The sequence below is a fragment of the Schistocerca nitens genome, chromosome 2, assembly GCF_023898315.1.
Source record: "Schistocerca nitens isolate TAMUIC-IGC-003100 chromosome 2, iqSchNite1.1, whole genome shotgun sequence".
Taxonomy (NCBI): domain Eukaryota; kingdom Metazoa; phylum Arthropoda; class Insecta; order Orthoptera; family Acrididae; genus Schistocerca; species Schistocerca nitens.
The window spans coordinates 5,627,882-5,643,974 of NC_064615.1; the positions used below are offsets into that span (position 1 = coordinate 5,627,882).

At 44.3% G+C, this 16,093-nt stretch overlaps 1 protein-coding gene across 1 annotated transcript in view; it reads right to left on the reverse strand.

Moving 5' to 3' along the window:
• The window catches only part of LOC126237541 (transcriptional regulator ovo), an 864,856-nt gene that overhangs the window by 493,917 nt on the left and 354,846 nt on the right, over positions 1-16,093 (reverse strand). The window contains 1 exon segment of the mRNA XM_049947726.1: positions 7,522-7,574. The gene's annotated coding sequence lies outside the window, so the exon portion shown is untranslated.

A 16,093-nucleotide genomic window follows, 5' to 3' on the forward strand; every position in this document is an offset into this window, starting at 1 on the left:
TGGTAATAAAAAAAACAAATTTTACTTTCTTAAGGATTACGTACATTTAAAGGAAATTATTACGTGCACTCATATTAATTGGATAGTACTATCTGGATAAGAACTGAGTCTCTTAAATCATTCGGCCTTGGCATACACTTTCCAGAATGCAGTGGGTTTTTCTTTTTGTGAAATATTTTTACTGACTTTTATCCCGGCACTAGCCATAGAACACAAGAATATTTTAATTAACAGAAAATGTCTTAATTATTGCCAAGCCGACATTTATCACTGATCAAACCTACTACATTACGCATGTGATTTATAGATGACGTGGGCATGCTCATTTACATAAATAATTCACACTTTTAATGAATACTAATATATTTAGCCCAAACAACAAGTCAACTCACATTAATTCGTACGCTTTGATTAAAGGCGGCAAAGTCCCGACAGATACAAAAGAAGTACATCTTAACTCTGCTGGATAACCACGATGCATACACAACCTTTAGTGCCCACAATGCGGGTTAATGAATCAGGCGCGTCTAATGGGCGCGAGCGTAGCTGCACATCGCGTCTGCTAGAGCGATCAAGGATTAACACTTCCTCACTTCTTCCTCACTTCAGCTGCTCTGTCCACAACTGACCCTTCCTCACTCTAGCGGCTCTGCCCACACACTGACTCCTCCACACACTAGCTGCTCTGTCCACAACTGACCCTTCCTCACTCTAGCGGCTCTGTCCACACAACTAGCTGCTCTGTCCATACAACGACAGAGAGTCTCCACATGCCAAAGATAAACAACGGCACGACTATTACGATTATTAACATTTCTTTGTAAATCGATTTTCAGCAAATATCGCTGATACCGCAAATACTGACACTTTTACATTCACATAATAAATATAGAAATTTCCTATCCTAATACAGAGAAATGTTACAAAAAAATATAATAAAAATAACAAACATATTTCATACCACATTCAGTAATATTAAGATATATATATATATATATATATATATATATATATATATAACTTGCCCAGATCGGCGTATATGTTACAAATAAATTGTGAAAATGCCAGGGAACGTTACATGCTGCAGAGGCCCACAAACACAAACGTTCGCTGAACGGTCGTTGAGGAGCTTCTGCCGGTAGTCACTTGGTTCGTCTGGGCAATCAGTTGCTCAAGAGTTGCACGTCTGTTCAGCCGTACGCATCTCCGCAGTCGTAGTCCACTTCTGTCTGCTATGGCCCGCCGTGCATCACATTTACCTCGGCGCCGGTTTTGGACACCGCAGTTTTGTCATGCACGGTGTTCTTCAACCACCACGGCACTTGAATAGTTTACAGGCTGAGACGTTTCGGGAACGCTTCCACCCTTGTCGCGAAAGCCAATGGTCTTACCGTTTGGGACGTCGGATAAATCGCTCCGTTTCCGCACTAGTGTCCCGTCTGCACAGTTACTGCACACTGACGACAAACGTAAGGCGTGGTCACATTAATGTAACAGGACCGTGTATTTCATACACTCTATAACTCTGATGACAAATACCAATCACACGAGTGTTAAACATCCTGGAAGAAGAGAATTTGACGGCTTTTTTAATGTTTGTATTGAGGGTTCCAGAAATTGATAATTTGTATATCCATTAGAGACATCGATCGCAACTCTGAGCCCGTACTACACAAAACAAAGTAGTAAGAACAAGCAGTCACCCTAAGATGGCGAGGTGCTACCATAACGTGTCGTGTACAAGCCAGTAAAATGATTGGGCCAAGGTCCGATAGCAGTGATCACTGATTACCACCAGGGAGTGCTTGCTCGGTAGGCGTTTAGACTTTACGAAACAACGCCGAGAGTCGCTTACTTCTGTTTGTAATTCTTGCCGTGCCTCCACAATGAAAGCCACAGAGAGACCTAATCTCTGGATCGGAGGCACGTAAGGCGTAGGAGGAGAGACGCAGTTGGCCGCTTCGGCAGCGGCGGGCGCCGTGATTTCACCCCCTTACGCAACGGTTCCCGATCTCCCCCGCCTGCCACGCGGGGGAGCCTGCGATGACGCAGTGCGTACGCCCGCGCCGCCCGCAGTATTTATGTGCGTGCGCGCGGCGCGGCGCGGCGCGCACGTTTCCCTCGTCTGGCGCGGCACGAGGAAAGGAATTACGCTTCTTATCTGCGCGCAGCCGGGCTCGAGCGAGTCCGGCCGCATTGCCCAAGCGCTCACGAGACGCGGCCCGCGCAGCTGCCTTCATTAAATTTCTCCCGAGTTCCCGCAGACGGCGCTTTTTCCCTTATTAAATTAAGACAGAAGATCCGGTCCTGCGCTCGTAGAAATGGATCCGTGCGGTCCCGCATTCCCCACGCCGGTAAATGCCGCTAGAGCTATCGAAGTCCCTAGGCGGAGCGGATGGACGCGAGTTGCTACTCACGCGAGTTCTTTACCGCATTCCAGCTCAGAACACGCTGGGTCTTTTCGCGAATGTCAATATATACAATGTTGGCTCACAGCACAGACATACCTCCTTCACCATAACATCATCAGATAACAGGGGCACGCATACGAACTACAGTCCCAAAATCGACGGCGGCACGGCGGTGTGCCTTAGGTCTGCCCTTATGTTTCTCAGTGCCCGATTCTTAAGTATGTTGTGTGTCTTTGGCCAAACATTTCGACAAAGTTTTGCCACTGTCGCAGGCCTTTTATTTCTTCTCTTATTTTTACATCTTACATCTTTGCTGTACCCTGAACCGAAAACAAGCGCAGTAGAAGTAACACGTGATCAAGGCTAAAGAAATAAAAACCTATTGCGATCGAGAAACTTTAGCGGAAGACTTTTGAATAAAGGCGAACTTGGAAACTTACAAAAGTAAAAAATAAATTTAAAAAATATAAAAATAAACATCACAGGCGCTGGTAAACCACAAATGAGGAAAAACGTTGGTGGTGTCCTATTTAAAGGAGTAACCCAGGTATTCACCCTCCGTCGATTTAGGGAAACAACGTGGAAACCTATACTTGTAGGGTAGACGGGGATCTGATGTTTTAGCCTACTGAACCTGAGTCCAGAGTTCTAATCACTGTGCCATCCGGCTCGGTTTGCAGTGACAATTTGTAACGGAGGTCGCGAACTGTTGATACTGAAATAAACGGTAGTATGGTTTTTCGCAAGGATTTCTGTGGTGTTTGTGGGAACGCTTTACATACATTACACGGCTGACTACAACTTCAAATGAAACTTCGTGTCCCACCTCCCACCCGTCTGCAAACACAGACGCGTCATACGACGAGAAATAGTTCGTACCACCGTTGGACTACATCATAGGAGGCATATTTATGAAGTCCACATTGACCATCGAACAGCAAAAACAATGCTTCATCGCACGTATTCAGTCACACGTTAGATATGATCGTTCATTGATGTCACCATGTTTTCCAGCAGATGCTACGCAGACATTTTCACTATGTAAGTAGGCTGTTTAGGTTTTTAATGTTGGTGAAGCCACGTAGCGCTCTGTATGAAAATCGCTGACTGCGCTGTGTGCAGTCTGTGGCTGGTTGGACTCATTGTTGGAATATTCGCTTGTGTAGTGTTGGGCAGCTGGATGTTAACAGCGCGTCGCGTTGGGCAGTTGGTGAGCCGCCAGCAGTGGTGGATGTGGGGAGAGAGATGGCGGAGTTTTGAGAGCGGACGATCTGGACGTGTGTCCGTCAGAGAAAGGAAATTTGTAAGACTGGATGTCATGAACTATATATATATGAGTTTAGAAACGATCAGAATAGGTAAAGAGAAAACAGTCTCAGCACATTTGGTTTTACTCAATTGTTTCTGTATCAAATAACGTAAAAGTTTAGCACCACAGTCATTCTTATTTTTTCTAAGGGGTAGTTTCAACTAGAATATGCAACAAAACACGAATGTAACATCAAAGACTCTTCGCTTGTACACTGAAGTGACAAAATTGATGGGATACCTCCCAATATCTTGTCGGACCTTCTTGTTCCCGTCATACTGCGGCAACTCGACGTGGCATGGACTCAATAAGTTGTTGAAAGTACACCGTAGAATACTGAGACATACTGCGTCTACAGCCGTCCATACTTGGGAAAGTGTTGCAGGTGCCGAATTTTGTGCACGAAGAGACCTCTCGGTTACGTCCCATAAATGTTCGATGGAATTCATCTAGGGTGGTCTGAGTGGTCAAATAATTCGCTGGAACTGTCCAGAATGTTCTTCAAACCAATCGCGAATAGTTGTGGCCAGGTGGCATGGCGCGTCCTTGTGTGGATACATGAAGGCCACGAATGGCTGCAAATGGTCTTTAAGTACCCGAACATAACCATTACAGTAAAAAATCGGTTGAGTTGGACCTGAGGACCCAGCCCATTCCATGTATACACAGGCCACACCATTATGAAGCCACCACCAGCTTGCACAGTGCCTTGATAACATCTTGGATCCAGTGCTACGTGGGGTCTGCGCCACTCCCTACCCCTACCAGCAGCTCCTACCCGCTGAAATTGGGACTCATCTGACGAGGCCACGGTTTTCCAGTCGTCTACTCTGCGCCGCGCCACAGCCCATTAATGCCACATTTCGCCCCACTGACACGTTCGTCACGTGTCCCATATTGATTTGTGCGGTTATTTCATTTATTGTTGCTTGGCTGTTAGCACTTACAGCTCTAAGAAAACGCCGCTGTTCTCAGTCGTTAAGTGAAGGCCGTTGGTCCCTGCGTTGTCTTTGGTGAGAGATAATGCCAGAAATTTGGTATACACTCTTGACACTGTGGCTTTCAGAATACTGAATTCCCAAACGATTTACGAACTGGAATGTCCAATGCGTCTAGCTCGAACTAACACTCCGCGTTCGAAGTCTGTTAATTCTCGTCGTACGCCCATCATCACGTCGGAAGCCTTTTTCCAAATGACAGCTCCGCCAACGCAGTGCTCTTTTATGCCCACCGTCGTCTGTGTGTGTGCACATCGCTGTCCCTTACATTTGTCCACCCCCGTGGATGGTTTGATAACATCCGTGGCAACCTGGGAAATGGTCATTAAATGTTGGAACTTTACCGCTGGATTGATCTATTCATCAGGCTACATGTTTCGGAAAACTCTTCTATTTTGAAGTGCGGCTAGGTGAAATATTTACATCAGTTCCATGATTGCTTTGCCGAGAAATTCCGCGATACACAGTCTTTTGGAACTACATGGAAAGACACGTAAAATACACCCCGGAAGAACAGGCCTCGTTAGCAGCGACTTGCTCATCGCGGTGCTTCACTTATTTGACGGTAAGATCAAAAATTTACGATTATTGTTGGCGAAAAGACAAGCTTGTCATCAGCTTCAACCATCCTGTATATCACATTTTTGTTCCTTTGACGGGCCCTGAAAGGAAGTTGAGTATTATAGAGACGATTCGTCGCAGTAAACCAGGCTTACACAACGAGCAGCAGGTAAGCGCTCTCCCGCGGGCACCGACTGGGGCAGAAGCGACTCGTGCTCGCCTGCCTCATTGTCTGCCAGACGTAACGGCGCCGCACGGCGCTCGCCGCTTGCCGCCCCCTTTGGGCGAACGGAGGAGACAGAAAAACCGACCGCAGGCTTACCTTCTTGTCCCCGGGTCTATACTGCTAGTCCCTACGAGCATCACGAACACCTCGCTGCAGGGCGTGAGTTGTTTCTTCCCAGTCGAACTCTTCGTTGCCGCATCTCCAGCTAAACCAAAGTTTTCTCTTCTAGACCCGAAAATGACAGGCGGTGTAGAGTTACTTTATTTCTGAAACGTGCGGATAAAAATCCTAGGTCAAGATCGCAAAAATTCCTTTATTGATTACTAGTTTCAACTCGATGGTGAGCCATCTTCAGTTCAGTAAAAATTACTACTTAATTCAGGGTATTACACTTTGTCACAATCTGCTGAGCTGGATCTCTGATGTGGTCACGTACTCACTAAAGTAAGTCGTTTTGTTTGTACTTTACCTTCTTTAGCGTGTACATGGCAACAAGAGCGATTCAGCTCAACAGTTTGTGAACTATGTATAATGCCTTATTCGCACTGAATTAAGTAATAATATTTATTGATAAGAAGATGGCTCGTCGAGGGGCTGAGACTAGTAATCAATAAAGGAATTTTAGCGATACTGACCTAAGCTTTTTAACCGTGCATTTTAACATAACAGATGGTCTGTCTTCATATTTGAAAATGTCAAAAGACAACGTACTGTATTTCACTGGCAATAAGATTGAAAAATGTAGGAGACTACGCTTCTCATTTGCTTAATTTGTAATGGTACTAAAAATTACAGTCTACACTACGAGAAACTCAAGTGCTGCTCACAAAGTGCGAAGCACTAGCTACTTGCTTCCCGTGCACAAATTTTACCCCACTATGATAGAGTACGTTCCAGGATTAGGGCATTGAGAAAAGGGTGTATGAGTTAATCATCAGCTCGACGTGGGACAAAAAAGGGTAAAGAAGTACACACTGGCTATTTACAAAAATCAGCATTAATCTGAAGTTCTTAAAGAAGACGACAAGAAATGTAACGAACGATAGTTGGATGAGTATTCGAACAGAGCTCTTCCGAAAAAATCAACCCAGTCTCTTCACCACTGCTTAATCTTTCTCAGGAACATGATCACGGCCATTAGTTTTGAAAATAGATTTTTTTTCCAAATGATGGCTTCACATTTCTCCCTGAACTGACACTTCAGAGCAGTTATTAAGAACACAGACTAAACAACGGCCTACACAATTATCTCCATTTCGGTGAAGATGGAATCTTGAATATGGTGAACTTCATTTCCTTACAATATCTACTTTGTCTTTTTCTTACAGCACGACCGGCGTTAAGTACACACCGTCATACTTGACGGGTCAAAGGACTATGCCAAGCATTCAACAACAACTTTGATATAGGTAAACTGTACAAATTATCTACGCCTATCGCAACATCACGGCGTGATACAGTCATATTTTCTTAGCGACCACACTGTAAACAGAAACTGCCGAAGTAAAGCGTGGAACGTTTTTCCAACCTGTTGTATCACGTCTGACTACGAGCTACAACCTGCGACACTAGGAAAGAGACATCACGCAAGAGCACCTGCAGACACTCGTTTCATTCAGTCATTACTGAAGCAGTTACTCTGTGACTCACGTTAGACGTCGACTGGTTGAAAGCGAAAGTTTTCATTCCTGCAACGGACAACGTTTTGAAACTCCGGACGTATGAAGACGAGATGTGTTACATAAAATCTTCGTTCTCTCTCTGTAAATGACACCGCCAACCTATTTACGTATTTTAATTGTCAAATATGTAAGATTTGGTTTTGTGTTTGAATCAGGTAATTTCTAATCGCAGTTCCCAGTTTCTAAACCGGGTCGTTCAAAATACTTATCACTAGTGAGAACACTCCGAAGGCAACTCTTGCAACGTAAAGACGATGTTAAATGAAATCAAATTTGATTATCCTTAGACCTCTAGGAAAAGTAAACTCTAGGAACAAAAAACAGGTGTACTTACCTTACAGCAGTAGGCTGCTGCTAACTTCCCGTTACGATACGATGTCTGGAAACCTGAAATAGTAGTAGAAATCAAACTTCACCGTGTGTCATACATACATAGATACATTAATACTTATTCCATAGATCATGAAATGACATTTCGTAATGATGTGGAACGTGTCACTTATAATAGTTGCTACTTCATAGGCCTATCTAAAAATTCTTTTTTGAATAGAGGTAGTTGTCACTCAGAAATTCTTTTAATTTGTTTTCAAATGTTGGTTGTTTATCAGACTTTTAATGCTCTTTGGCAAATGACCGAAGATTTTTGTGGCACCACAATTCACCCCTTTCTGTGCCAAAGTCAGATTTAACCCGGAATAGTGAATATAATCTTTTCTTCTAGTGTCGTAGCTATGCACTTAGCTGTTATTTTTGAATTGGGATGGGTTATTAATTACAAATTTCATAAGTGAATATACGTATTGCGAAGGTACCGTGAATACCCTGAGTTCCTTAAATAAATGTCTGCGAAGTGATCATGGTTGGACTCCAGCTATTGTTCTGATTACACGCTTTTGTGCAACGAATACTTTTTCTCTTAATGATGAATTGCCTCAAAATATGATGCCATATGAAAGCTGTGAATGAAAATAGGCTTAGTAAGGTAATTTACTGTTATGTTCATCAACAAAATTTGCAATAACCCTAATAGCACAAGTAGCTGAACCTAACCGTTTCAGCAGATCATGGATGTGTTTCTTACAATTCAACTTCTCATCAGTGCACACACCCAGAAATTTTGAATATTCTGCCTTAGTAACAGACTTCTGTTCATAGTCTATACTTATCAATGGTGTTGTACTTAAATGTATATACTGTGTTTTCTCAAAATTTAGTGAGAGTCCATTTACAGAGAACAATTTAATAATTTTCTGAAAAACATTATTTACAATTCCCTCAGCTGATTCTTGTTTGTTGAGTGTGATTACTATACATGTATCACGAGCAAAAGGAACTAGCTTTGCATCTTCACAAATATAGAATGGCAAGTCATTAATATATATTAAGAGCAATAAGGGACACAAGACCGAACCCTGTGGGACACCATTCTTGATACCTCCCCAGTTAGAGAACTCTGCTGCTTTTTGCAGACTATCTGTACTGTTAATTTCAACCTTCTGCATTCTTCCAGACAAATATGAATTAAACCATTTGTGCACTGTCCCACTGTCTAAAGCTTATCTAGAAGAATTTCATGATTCACACAATCAAAAGTCAATGAGGGATCACAATATATCCCGTTGGGTGATGTTCGGTTACTTAATGCATTTAATATTTGATCAGTGAAAGCATATATAGCATTTTCTGATGAAAAGGCTTTCTGGAAACCAAATTGACACTTTGTTAGTACTTCATTTTCACAAATAGTTGATACTACTCTTGAGTACATAAGTTCAAATATTTGTAAAAAAGATATCATATGTGAGAAGACTGGTTTGTTATTTTTGCTGAAAGCTGAGGTCGAGTCCAGAGGAAAACAGCTATTCACGTAAGTAAAATGTAGTAACTATTCTCTCCTAATTCTTACAGGGTGACCAAAATAAAACTGACGCCAGAAGTTTGTTCATTGTTTTGTGACAAAGTACTTCAAACAGCAAACATATCATTAAGAAAACCGAGAAAATCCTAACATCACGAAGTGCTAATAAAGTGTAAGGCGGACTGCAAAAGGATCCGAGAAACCACGACTGGGTCAGCTGTGAAAATGGGCGTGAAGAGATCTTCGTGTCTGTACATTACGAAAAAAGACCTGCATCTTTACTCTTAAAATATTAATGTTGTGGACAAAATAAAGCTTTCAGAATAATCTTCTCACGTTCAGTTCTGCCAGTGGTTGCTGAATGAAGCAGCATCGGCACATTTTCCTGGTTCAGCCTGTTTGGGTATGCGAATTAACAAAACATGCTCGATAATGCACCGGAAAATTCTCAGTAGGTTGACCAGCTGTTGTATAATGTTAAGATTAGTGTTTGATACAAAATTTCTGGTCTAGTTTTACTAAACTTAGTCTGATAACGCGGAGAAAAAAAAGGACTACTGTGTTGTAAACATTCCTGAAATTTGTGGACGAACTAATAGTGAAACATAATTTTCCAGCACTTCAACAAAACAGGAGACGCTATGCTGTATGAAATAAGATGTGACAAGCCTTGCTGGGTACAATTCGTAACGCTGTCGCTAGTTTTGGAACCAATCATTCTTGTCATAAGTCTAACCTAATCGCCTCGAACCGCAAACTCTTTCCTCTTCTTCTTCCTCCCACAACTGTTATCGACGTAACATAGTAGAGGTATGGATTGTTCTCTCCTGGTAGGACTGAAAAAACTGTTCACAGTGATTTGGAACTGATGAGCTTGCTTTATTGTTCAAGGAGTGAGTTGTGTTCTCCCGAAATGATTTAGGCTAAACTTAATGTGAGTGGCAAGCTATTATTTGTATCCCGCTTCTGGACAGTAACGGGTCAATCTCAAAACAAAGACACAGGAGAGCAAGAATTTGGGTACGTGATAATGGGGGCAGGTGGACGGGTGCCACAAGACAAAAAGCGAAAATGACGATGGGGCAGAGAAACAGCGGGAGAGCAGGAGGGAAATATGGAGGCAGATGGAGACAGCAAATGTGTATGGTGAGAGAGAAAGAGATACGGTTCTTTATTTAGAAAAACGATAATACTGTGCTAAATATAATTTTTATTTCGTAATCAGAACCACATTCGGCAAACAATTTAACGCTTCTTCTGTTTCGTCATAGTATTCTCATAAAGATAAGCTTTCTTAGAAACAGTGTAATCTCTTATAATCGTGGAATCTTTAAAGCTTTAAATCATTTTAATCACTCCCTTCGCTCATGTTGCCAAATGTAAGCGCAGTTTCACTCGCCAGAAAATCTCAGAAGAAATATTCGCAACAGTCTTCAGATGACAGGAAGAGATGATATCACAGGAAAAATGAACGTACGCAACTTTAGACTGGCTTCAATTACCTCCTGTCCGGCACAGCGGTCGTCATTAAAAGTAGACGTCGCTAATAGCAAGGGGTAACGTGAGCCAATGGGAAGGAAGACGGCGGAATCTAACAGAGGCGCTGCTGCCTCCATCAAATAATTAAAAGTGATGGTGACGCATGTTGAACAGCTGTTTCAAATTGAACGACCACAAAAATTTGTTGAGCGGTCTAGTGGGAAAAGGGTCTCGTCACTGGAAATATTTTATTCTACCTACAAAATTTGACAAACACTATGATGTTGCACACGAACGTAGATGATGTGTGTGAAAGAGAAATTGTTAATAGTTGCTGACTCCACCTGTTTACCATCGCTGGCTTTCCACGCTCGGCACTTCTTTCGTCAAGATCCTCTGAGCGTCGCCTATTGTCTTTACTTTTTCCGTATTACTTTACAGGATGCTTTCTCTTTCCCGTCAAATGTTTGAGCGCAGCGAAGTAACACTCTCTACAAATTACACAATGGCACTTTATTCGAATTTTCGTAGCTGAGCGATGAATGGAAAATGGATACATGGGTTATCAAATCGATCAGCGTTGAGTCTAGTTTTGAAAATAATATATAATAAAAAATTAATTAGTTTGAGGTAATCACGATAATAAAGAAAAACTTAATTAGGGTTCAAAATGGCTCTGAGCACTATGGGACTCAACTGCTGTGGTCATCAGTCCCCTAGAACTTAGAACTACTTAAACCTATCTAACCTAAGGACATCACACACATCCATGCCCGAGGCAGGATTCGAACCTGTGACCGTAGCAGTCGCACGGTTCCGAACTGCGCGCCTAGAACCGCGAGACCACCGCGGCCGGCCCTTAATTAGGGGTTTGAGGGAAAGAAATATTTGACATATAGCGACTACTAGCTATGTAAATAAAGTATCAGAAAGTGCATCTGTTCACGACATAGTTATATGGCTCATAAAAAGCTACAGTGGTGTGACATTTTTAACTGTGAAAACTGTTTCCTTCGAATGAAAAACAGAAGACATTTTGAAAGGAAATGCTGTGTCAGTCAGGCATGCTTATGAACGAAAGAGAATATAAAGAAAAATTGAAAAAAACAGGTCAAATGTTTTGTGAAATGATTCGCCTAAAAGTAAGAAATAAAATAGATTAAAGAACATTTTTAGCGCCTCTGAATGATGCGCGAAATCATGCAGAGCAAACGAGACGCGTCAAATGTTTCTCTAATCTGTTTCTTTTCTTACTCTTAGACAAATTAATTCACAAAACATTTTATTGGCATTTTTCAAATTTTTTATGTGTTTATGCAAACTTTTTTGTTTTATGGTATTTTACTAAACTTGTGTCCTTACAAGTATTTGATTCGCCCTGTCGACCCTATCTACCCTAAACAGGCCCACCCTGTAACGGGCTTCTCACCTTTTTACTCATTGTCGATTTCTAATATGAAACAGAGGAACTCTGTAAGGAAAAAAAGAAAACAGATTTATCATACAATGCGAGAAAAAGCAATTTCCTCAAAAAAAGGTAAAATTAAAAAAAAGCAAAAAGAAAGTATCAAACATACGTTCAGTAGATTGTCGAGCTTACATAAAACGTGTTTTTGTTGTTGCTAAACAGCTGCCGCACTCATCAATAACAGGAAACTATTGACTCTTGCCTGTGAACGCGATGAAGAATGTTCTATTGAATACAAAATAATAACAATAATCGTACCTATTTTTCGTGTTTGTGCATCAAAAGAAATTGCTTCGGTTACATAAAAGCGCAGGAGGTACGTGAACAACTACTTTTTATTACTTATGATAAGCAATTTGTATTTTGTAGGGATGTAAAATACACAATGGAGTGAAACTGAACGAAGTGCGATTCCAATTACGTGCAGAACAAACAGACAAAAAAACAAAGAGAAGTCGTTAGCTCCCAGCTGCTCTTCCACAGAATCGGCTGTGTTTCTTTCCCTACTAATGCTACCAGTTCTGCCGGTAATCCTACCATTTGCTACGTCATCTATGTACTGTACCAAAACTACCGGACCGTGGTTTACCTAAGGACGCAACTCTGTACAGTACCGCCGGCTAACGTCAGAGACGGCTGTCACGTCGCCTCCAGAGATGCTACGCGATGCGGCCGGTGACATTTGACGAGCGGCGTGGTACGACGCACGGAGCTGCGCCGCGGCGCGCTAGCGAGCACCGCTCGACCCGGATTCGCGTTCTGAACAGAGCCCGAGCGGCACTTCTGCCGGCACGCCGGGCAACGGGCACGCGTCACGCGGAAGTGACGCAGCAGCAAGCGAGGCTGCCGAATAAGGTCGCAGCTATACAGGGCCGAGCCAGACTAAACCGACGAAACTGCGCAGCTACAAACTGTAATAGTTCTGATCCCAATTCAGCCAAATACACTCCTGGAAATTGAAATAAGAACACCGTGAATTCATTGTCCCAGGAAGGGGAAACTTTATTGACACATTCCTGGGGTCAGATACATCACATGATCACACTGACAGAACTACAGGCACATAGACACAGGCAACAGAGCATGCACAATGTCGGCACTAGTACAGTGTATATCCACCTTTCGCAGCAATGCAGGCTGCTATTCTCCCATGGAGACGATCGTAGAGATGCTGGATGTAGTCCTGTGGAACGGCTTGCCATGCCATTTCCACCTGGCGCCTCAGTTGGACCAGCGTTCGTGCTGGACGTGCAGACCGCGTGAGACGACGCTTCATCCAGTCCCAAACATGCTCAATGGGGGACAGATCCGGAGATCTTGCTGTTCAGGGTAGTTGACTTACACCTTCTAGAGCACGTTGGGTGGCACGGGATACATGCGAACGTGCATTGTCCTGTTGGAACAGCAAGTTCCCTTGCCGGTCTAGGAATGGTAGAACGATGGGTTCGATGACGGTTTGGATGTACCGTGCACTATTCAGTGTCCCCTCGACGATCACCAGTGGTGTACGGCCAGTGTAGGAGATCGCTCCCCACACCATGATGCCGGGTGTTGGCCCTGTGTGCCTCGGTCGTATGCAGTCCTGATTGTGGCGCTCACCTGCACGGCGCCAAACACGCATACGACCATCATTGGCACCAAGGCAGAAGCGACTCTCATCGCTGAAGACGACACGTCTCCATTCGTCCCTCCATTCACGCCTGTCGCGACACCACTGGAGGCGGGCTGCACGATGTTGGGGCGTGAGCGGAAGACGGCCTAACGGTGTGCGGGACCGTAGCCCAGCGTCATGGAGACGGTTGCGAATGGTCCTCGCCGATACCCCAGGAGCAACAGTGTCCCTAATTTGCTGGGAAGTGGCGGTGCGGTCCCCTACGGCACTGCGTAGGATCCTACGGTCTTGGCGTGCATCCGTGCGTCGCTGCGGTCCGGTCCCAGGTCGACGGGCACGTGCACCTTCCGCCGACCACTGGCGACAACATCGATGTCCTGTGGAGACCTCACGACCCACGTGTTGAGCAATTCGGCGGTACGTCCACCCGGCCTCCCGCATGCCCACTATACGCCCTCGCTCAAAGTCCGTCAACTGCACATACGGTTCACGTCCACGCTGTCGCGGCATGCTACCAGTGTTAAAGACTGCGATGGAGCTCCGTATGCCACGGCAAACTGGCTGACACTGACGGCAGCGGTGCACAAATGCTGCGCAGCTAGCGCCATTCGACGGCCAACACCGCGGTTCCTGGTGTGTCCGCTGTGCCGTGCGTGTGATCATTGCTTGTACAGCCCTCTCGCAGTGTCCGGAGCAAGTATGGTGGGTCTGACACACCGGTGTCAGTGTGTTCTTTTTTCCATTTCCAGGAGTGTAGTAACTAGGTAATCGGTTTCGGTTGGCCCACAATCACAAACCATACAATGAGGTGACAGATTAGTTTAGTTTAGTTATGTCACGTTCCGCAGATCATTTTCACGGTGATTTTATCGATATGATGTGCAACAAGTCAGATTACAAGATATATATGCACACACGAATAGTGCTAATAGTAATATTACTGAAATTTTTAGTTCTCCACATGCAACTACATTTAGAGGTACAAATTATTTTTTTGTCGTATCTCACCTCCTTTTGCCCGACGTGCTGCAGCATCTCGACGTGTCGTGGACTCAACATACTGTTTGAAGTCCCCTACAGAAATACTGAACCATGCTGCGTCCATGGCCGTCCAGAATTGCGAAAGCGTTGCCGGTGCAGGATTGACTTCTCGATTACGTCCCACTAATGTCCGATGGAATTCGTGTCGGGCGATCTGGCTGCCCAAAGCATTCGTTCGAACTGTCCACAATGATCTTCAAACGAATTGCCATCAATTGTAGCCCAGAGACGTGTCGCTTTATGAGCCACAAAAGTTCCATCGTTGTTTGGGAACATGAAGTCCACGAATGGGTCCCAACGGTCTCGAAGTAGCCGAACATAACCGTTGCCAGCCAATGGTCGGTTCGGCCGGCCGGAGTGGCCGCGTGGTTCTAGGCGCTACAGTCTGGAACCGTGCGACCGCTACGGTCGCAGGTTCGAATCCTGCCTCTGGCATGGATGTGTGTGGTGTCCTTAGGTTGGTTAGGTTTAAGTAGTTCTAAGTTCTAGGGGACTGATGACCTCAGAAGTTAAGTCCCGTAGTGCTCAGAGCCATTTGAACCAATGGAACCAGAGGATCCAGTCCATTCTTTGTAAACACAGCCCACTCGACTGTGGACCACCACCAGCTTGCACAGTGCCCTGGTGACTACTTTGGTCCGTGGCTTCGTGGGGTCTGCGCCAAACTCGAACCGTACCATCAGCTCTTGCAAACTGAAATCTGGACTCATCTGACCACGCCACGGTTTTCCTGTCGTCTAGGGTCCAAACGATATCGTCACGAGCCCACGAGAGGCGCTGCAGGCGATGTCGTGCTGTTAACAAAGGCAGTCGCTTCGGTCGTCTTCTGCCATAGCCCATTAACACCAAATTTCGCAGTACTGTCCTACTGGATACTTTCTTCTTACATCCCACATTTATTTCTGCGGTTATTGCACGCACTGTTGGTTGTCTGTTAGCACCGACTACTCTACCCAAGCGCCGGTGTTAACTGGAGGCCGTCGACTACAGCGTTGTCAGTTGTGAGAAGTAATGGGTAGAAACTGATATTCCTGGCTCAGTATTGACACTGTGGATCTCGATCTCGGAATACTCAATTCCCTAACGATATCCGAAATGGAATGCCCCTTCCGTCTAGCACCAATTACTACTCCTCGTTGAAAGTCTGTTAATCCCCGTGGTGCGACCACAACCACGTCTGGAACCTTTTCACATGATACTCACCTGAGTAAAAATGACGGCTCCGCCAATGCGCTGCCCTGCTATACTTTCTGTGCGCGATGCTACCGCCACCTGTACACGCTATCGCTAACCCGTGGCTTTTGTCACCTCAGTGTAATGTCGTTGTAACTGGTACCAGAAGCATCACACAATAACAATCATCAAAAAACCATTCCTACGAGTAATTTGTTAAAATTACACTTAATCATATACAACGAGAAGGAGACACTCATATCTAGTTATTACTA